Genomic DNA, 7,500 nt, shown 5'->3' on the forward strand with positions numbered 1-7,500 from the left:
CAATTTTCCCTATATTAAACATTCATCCAATATTCTCAAATAAACATATTTTAACCAATTCATAATTCTTATTCATCCCTTTTATACACCCCATTTAATATCTACTTTTATACAAACAACAACCATTGCAAAATTTGCTTCAATTCACAACTACCATATCTACAACCCAACCAACACTTCCTTCAATAAAATAAAATAATAATATTAAACCCTCATACCTATTTAGATATAAACCAACTCTACAAAATATCAAACTAATCCATACACAATACAATTTAAGATCCCCCACTTACCAAGAACACGCCTCTCTAGCTCAACTCCCCCCAAATACCCCTCCCATTATATCTTTACCCTATACTTTCCCCCATTCCATATAAAACTCTATAACCATGCTAAAAATACTTCCCCCACAAACCTCACCTACACACAAACTCACATACACATACACATTATATGTTTATTTATATATATATAAATATAAATATATTATACTATATATATATATATTAATTTTTATATATTATATAATATATATATCTAATATAAAATCATATTTATAAATATATATATATATATATATGTATATATATTAGTATATATAAATATACATACTATATATATATATATATATATATATATAGACATATATAGTATATTATATATTATATATATATATATATATGATATAGACTTATATACTTATATATATTATATATATATATATATATATAATATAATATAGAATATATATATATACTCAAATATTATATATATTATATATATATATTATATATAGATATATTAATACATAATATATATTTATATATATATATATATATATATTTATATTATATATTTATATAAATTTATGCATATATATATGTATGTATGCACACACACAACACACACAATTGTGTGTTTAGATGTATCTATTTATATATATAATTATATCTATATATATTATATATATATATATATATATATATATATATATATTCGTTATAGATGAATATAATATGTATATAGATTATATATATACATATATATATTATATATATATATTATATATATCAAGTTAGACTAGATAGATAGATAGATAGATAGATAAGATATGATATGTATATATTATTTTATATAGATAGTAGATAGATAGCGAGATAGATAGATGGATAGATAGCTAGATAGATAGATTGATAGATAATAATACATATTAATATATATATATATATATAATAGATAGATGTAGATAGATAGATAGATAGACAGATAGATAGATATACATATACACTGTGGTGTGTGTGTGTGTAGTACTTAAAACATATATGTATATGTAGTTCTATATATGTATTGATGATATTATATATATATATATGTAGGTATATATCATATACTTATATATATATATTATATATATAGATTATTTTATATGTATACATATATATATATATATATATTAGTCTATGCTCTGAAAATTGTAAACTTCTATATTATATATAACATATATATACATGTATGTAATGAATGTATGTAGTTTGTATGTAAGTATGTATACACCACACACACAATGCTTATTCATATGTATAGATATACATATTTCTATACATATACATAACATATATAAATATATGTAAAGTGTGTGGTGGACGGTGGAGGGTTGTTGTGTGTGTTCTATATATATATATATAGATATATACTATCTATATATATATATTAATATATATGTATATTTATAAATATATACATCTATGTATGTATATATAAAGATATTATAAGATATTATATATAAGATATAACCTGTATTATATATATTATATATATATATATATATATATATATCAATAACTATATATATATATATATATATATTTTATATATCTATATACATATGTATGTATATATAAGAGATATATAAGATATCAGATATATTATATGATATTACATGTATATATATATATATATATTATTTATACTAATATAAATATATATATATATTTATATATATATGTATACAAACACACACCCACACAACCTATATATATATATATTCATATATGTATATATATATTAATATATATTATATATATATATATATCTATATATATATGTATATATATATATAATAAGAAAAATTACATATATATGTGTGTGTGTGTGATGCGTGTATGTATCTAAATATAATACACATAATATATGGTAAATATACTCTATTATATATTTATTATCAAATATATATCTTATATATAAAAATTCTATATACAATATATATATATATATTCATAAACAAAAATATATAATATAAATCTATATTATATTATTATAATATATATATATAATATATGAAAATATAAATTATACACTAAAGTCTATAATATATATAAATTATCTATAAATAAAAAAAATTTATATTTCTTCTAATTCAAAAAATATAAATATAAATATATAACTTCTCTAATATTATATCTAAAAAAATTTACATCTAATTTTTATTTTATATATTTATATTATATATAATATATATTGATATTTATTTTTATATTTATATATATATTATACACTAACACTACATAACTTATCGCTATCAATCATCACACACACAATATCAAAATATCACTATACAAATATATCTATAAAAAAAAAAACAATCATAAACTCTAATAACACAAAATACCACTTTCAATACTAAAACACAGAAATCAACAATACAAACACTAAATAAAATAATACTCACACACAAACACTACATATACACACTAACCAAAACACTCACAAACCAAAACACACAAAAACAAAAAAAAACTCACAACACACTTACACAAACCCACACCCACATATCAACAATCACATAAATTAACAGTCAAAATAATATCCCTTCTTATCAATATTCCCACCTTCTCCCCCTCCAAAATATCATTCAAAATCCTACACCCTTATCCATCCCTCCATCCCACCCAATCCTCACAATTTTCCCTTTATCCATACAACATCTCCCATCTACTACCTCTATCCATCTCCACAAAACAAAAAATCAAAACCATTAACCACCCACCAATTACCCCTTCCCCAACCCACCATTTAAACCCCAACCCCAACACACAAACTCCACCCCCCACAACACCCAATAACCCTTATATCTTCTATCAACACCTACTACCTACCTAAACAAAACCCCCCACATCAATCTAACTTCCCCCTTCTTCAACCCCGAAACCTCTTCAAATCCTAACATTTTTCCAATCTCTTCAAGTCTCAAAACTTTAAAAACCACAATTCTCCAAATTCATATACTTACCTACTACACCCCTATTACTACCGATCACCATATATTGATTTAAAAAGAATCAACCCACCCTCACACACCCCCACACCCCAACCCCACCCACCACCACCCCCACACCCAACCCCCCATCCCCCCCCCCCCCCACAAAACAAACACACAAAACAAAAATAACAAACTAAAAAACAAACAATTAAAATAACATAAAAACACTACAAAACAAAAAAAACACACACTAAAAAAACACAACAAACATAAACAAACATAAAAACACACTATCACAAAAAAAAAACAACTAAATAACAAAATCTAAAACACACAAAAAAAAACTATCTAACAAACAACACTTACACTCTATCATCATACCTAAAAAAATCAAAACTAACACACACACAAAACACTCTCACACCAACACTAACAAACACAAACAAAAAAAAAACAAACTACAAAAAAAACACTCAAATACAAACATCACAACAACAATAAACAAACCACACACCAACACCCACTCAATAACAAATAACAAACACAAACAAACAAAACACAACCAAACACCATAAATCACAAACACACAAACCCAAATAAACTCACAACCAAACACACAAACACAAAACCCACAAAAAAAACTCACACAAAAAAAACTCACACCAAAAACAAAACACAACAAAAAACATTTATATATTATTATATATATTTATATATATATATTTATATATATATATTATATTATATATATAAACACTAATAAACACACCAACACTAAATATATTTACATATAGTTATATATATATATTATATATATATATGTGTGTGTGTGTGTGTGTGTGTTGGTGTGTGGGTGTGTGTGTGTGGGTGTTTGTGAGTGTGTGTGGGGTGTGTGGTGTTTTTGTTTTATAATATAAAAATTATATAAATATATATATATTATATATATATATATTTTATATATATATATAGGGTAAAATATATATATATATGTATTTATATATATAATTTTTCCCTTTTCTTTTTCTTTTCTTCTGTATATCTATTTATATATATATTTATATATATATATATATATATTATATAATATATAAATCTCTTTTTTTTTTCTCTCTTTCTCTTCTCTTTTCTTTTTCTTTTTATATTATTAATATATCTATATATATATATTTTTTTATATATTTATATAAATCTTCTCTTTCTTCTTTCCCTCTCTCTCTCTCTTTCTCATATTTATATATATATATATATATATTTATTATTATTTTTTAAAATAAAATTATAAAAATTTATATAATAAATATTTATAGGTTATTTATTTTTAATATATATAATATTTTTTTTTATATATATATTTTTTATACAAATTCATATATTTTTGGGAGATTTTGATTATAATATATAATTTATATATTATTTATTTTTATATTTATATAAATTAAAAATATTTTTAAAATATGTGTGTGTGTGTGGTGTGTGTGTGTGTGTGTGGTGTGGTGTGAGTGTTTGTGGTGTGTGTGTTGTGTGTGGGGGTGTGTGTGTTGTGTGGTGTGTGTGGTGGTGTGTAAGTTTTTTTTGTAAAAGTTTTTATAAAAAAAACATATATTTAATATATATATATATATATATAATATTTTTTTTATTTACATTTTTGTTTATATATATCTATTTATATATATATAATATTTATATATTTTATACTAATATATATATACATTATATATATTTTATTATTTTATTTTTATATATATAATTTTTTTTTATATATATATATACGTCGTTGTGTGTGTGGTGTGGGTGGTGTTGTGTGTGTTTTTTTTGTGTGTGTGTGTTTATTATAAAATATATTTATATATTGAGTTTATGTAATTTTGTATTTTAATTTATATTTTTTTATATTTATATAATATAAATTTTTATTATATATTTATACAAACAAACACCAACCAACAAACAACAAAAACACAAAACCCCACACAAAACCCCAACAAAACAAACAATATATATATATATATAATAAATATATATATATATATATTATTTTTTAAATATATATATATGTGTATTTAATGTAGTTATGTAAAATTATTTTTTTTATATATATAATATATATATATATAACTATATATGTTTTATATATTATAAATTTGTAAATGTTTATATTTTACATATATATATTAATATTTTTATTTATATATATATATATTTTTTTATATATACTTTTTTAGTATTGTAGGTGTTTATGTATATATAGAATATTATATTTATATAGATTTAATATGTATAGTAGGTTTTTATGTAATTATTATTATATTTCCCAAAACATAAAAAATTTAATATTTTATATTTTTTATATATTTTTATATGGTATTTATATTTTTAAATTTTATGTGTGGTGTGTGTGGTGTGGGTGTGTGTGTGTGTGTGGTGTGTGGGGTTTTGTGTTTGTGTGTGTGTTTTTGTGTGTGTGTGTGTGGACGTGTGTGTGTGTTTAAATATAGTATATTGTGTATATGTATTTTTATTGTAATATTTTAACATATTTATATATATTATATATTTATAATTTTATTAGGTATGTATTTTATTTTTTATGTATTATATAATATTATATATATATTTTATATTTATATATAAATAATATTTTAAAATCCCCCTTGTATTTTTTTTTTATATTGTGTGTGTGTGTGTGTGTGTGTGTGTGGTGTGGGTGTGTGTGTTTGTGTGTGTGTGTGTAGATGTGTGTGCGTGTTTGTGTGCTTTTGTGTGGTATGCATGTTTTTTGGTGGAATGTTGCGTAGAGTAAGGATCCAGGGATGTTAATTTTTATTAATTTAAAATATCTGAAATTGGGGTACATATTGCTTCGTAAAAAGTTATCATTCTTTTTCTTTATTACAGCTGCTGTTTAAATACAAACATAGCTACATTTTAAAAGAAAAAAAAAAAAGTTCTGTACTTTGGTAATATATTTTTGTTAAAAAAGATATCTTTTTTTTTTTTTTTTTCGTGTCGTTTCCTTTCAACATTTGCTCTATTTTAAATGAACCCAAAAAAATTTCTTGATTTTTCCTTGAAAAAATACTTCAAAGTGTAGACGTAAAAATAAGGAAAGGGAAAAGGGTTTCCCCCGTTTTTTTTTTTTTTTTTATTTTTATTTCTTGCCTATTTTAAGTTTTCCCGTTAATATTTTTAAAAAAAATTTCATAAATTTTGAACTTAATTTAATTTAAAAAGGGAAAGAATGAGGAAAGTTTTAGATTGAAAATAAAAATTTTTAATTTATTGTGAATTTTTAAATGGGATGTAAATTTTTTCTTAATTTTGTAGAATGCATACAGGATTTTGAATAATTTGTTTATTAGATTCAAGTTTTCTGTTTGAATTATTGTTTTTAGGATGTTTTACATACACACACCAAAGAAAAAAAAATTCAAAGTGTCGCAATTCGATCTCTTTATATCTTGATTGTACTGATATCTTTTTCTATCTTATACATACACATATCTAGTTTGTAAAGTGGCCATTAGAGTTAGCCTATGAATTCGATCCTGAATTGTTTTCTGACATTTCTTTTTTCAGTTACTCAATCATGAGAATTTACGTTACATGGCTGAGCAGCTTTGACCCATATTTTCCCTTCTATTTTTGTTCAAGATTGAGAAGTTCGTCAAGAGGGGTAGTTCATACCTAGGTGGAGGTTAGTGAAAGATAAATTATTTGTTGTCCTTTTCTTTTTCTTTCTTTCTCGTCTCCATGAGGGAACGTGAGTGGGGATGTTATCTCTTTTTTTTCTTCGTTTATTCTAGATTCTATGATTGGAATATATCTAGACTCGGAATTCAAGAGTTTGATTCTATAATTTCTTGTCCGTTCTGTCATGTTGTTTTTTTTCTTCGTTTTGTATTTGCTCAGCTATGTTTATGAAGATATGAAATTTCCTTGTTGGATATTGGTTAATTGCTGTGTTGGTGGTTTTGTGGGGTGTGGTGTTTGAAATTGGCAGAAAATGTTTATAATATTGGGAAGTGTCTTGGACAAATGGAAATGCCACCGGCATCGCGGGTCATATTCAACTTGGGCTGTAGTGTAGTTTGGGTGTTTGTGTGTTTGTGTGAGTGTGTGTGATTCGTGTGTGTGGTTGTGTGTCGATTGGGGTGTGTTTTGAGGGTCATGGTGTGTGTGTGTGTGGTGTGTGTGTGTGTTTGTGTGTGTGGTTTGTGTTGTGGGGGTGTGTGTGT

Source organism: Penaeus japonicus, unplaced genomic scaffold (assembly GCF_977035675.1).
Source record: "Penaeus japonicus unplaced genomic scaffold, GWHDUDI00000001_assembly GWHDUDI00000006, whole genome shotgun sequence".
Lineage (NCBI taxonomy): Eukaryota > Metazoa > Arthropoda > Malacostraca > Decapoda > Penaeidae > Penaeus > Penaeus japonicus.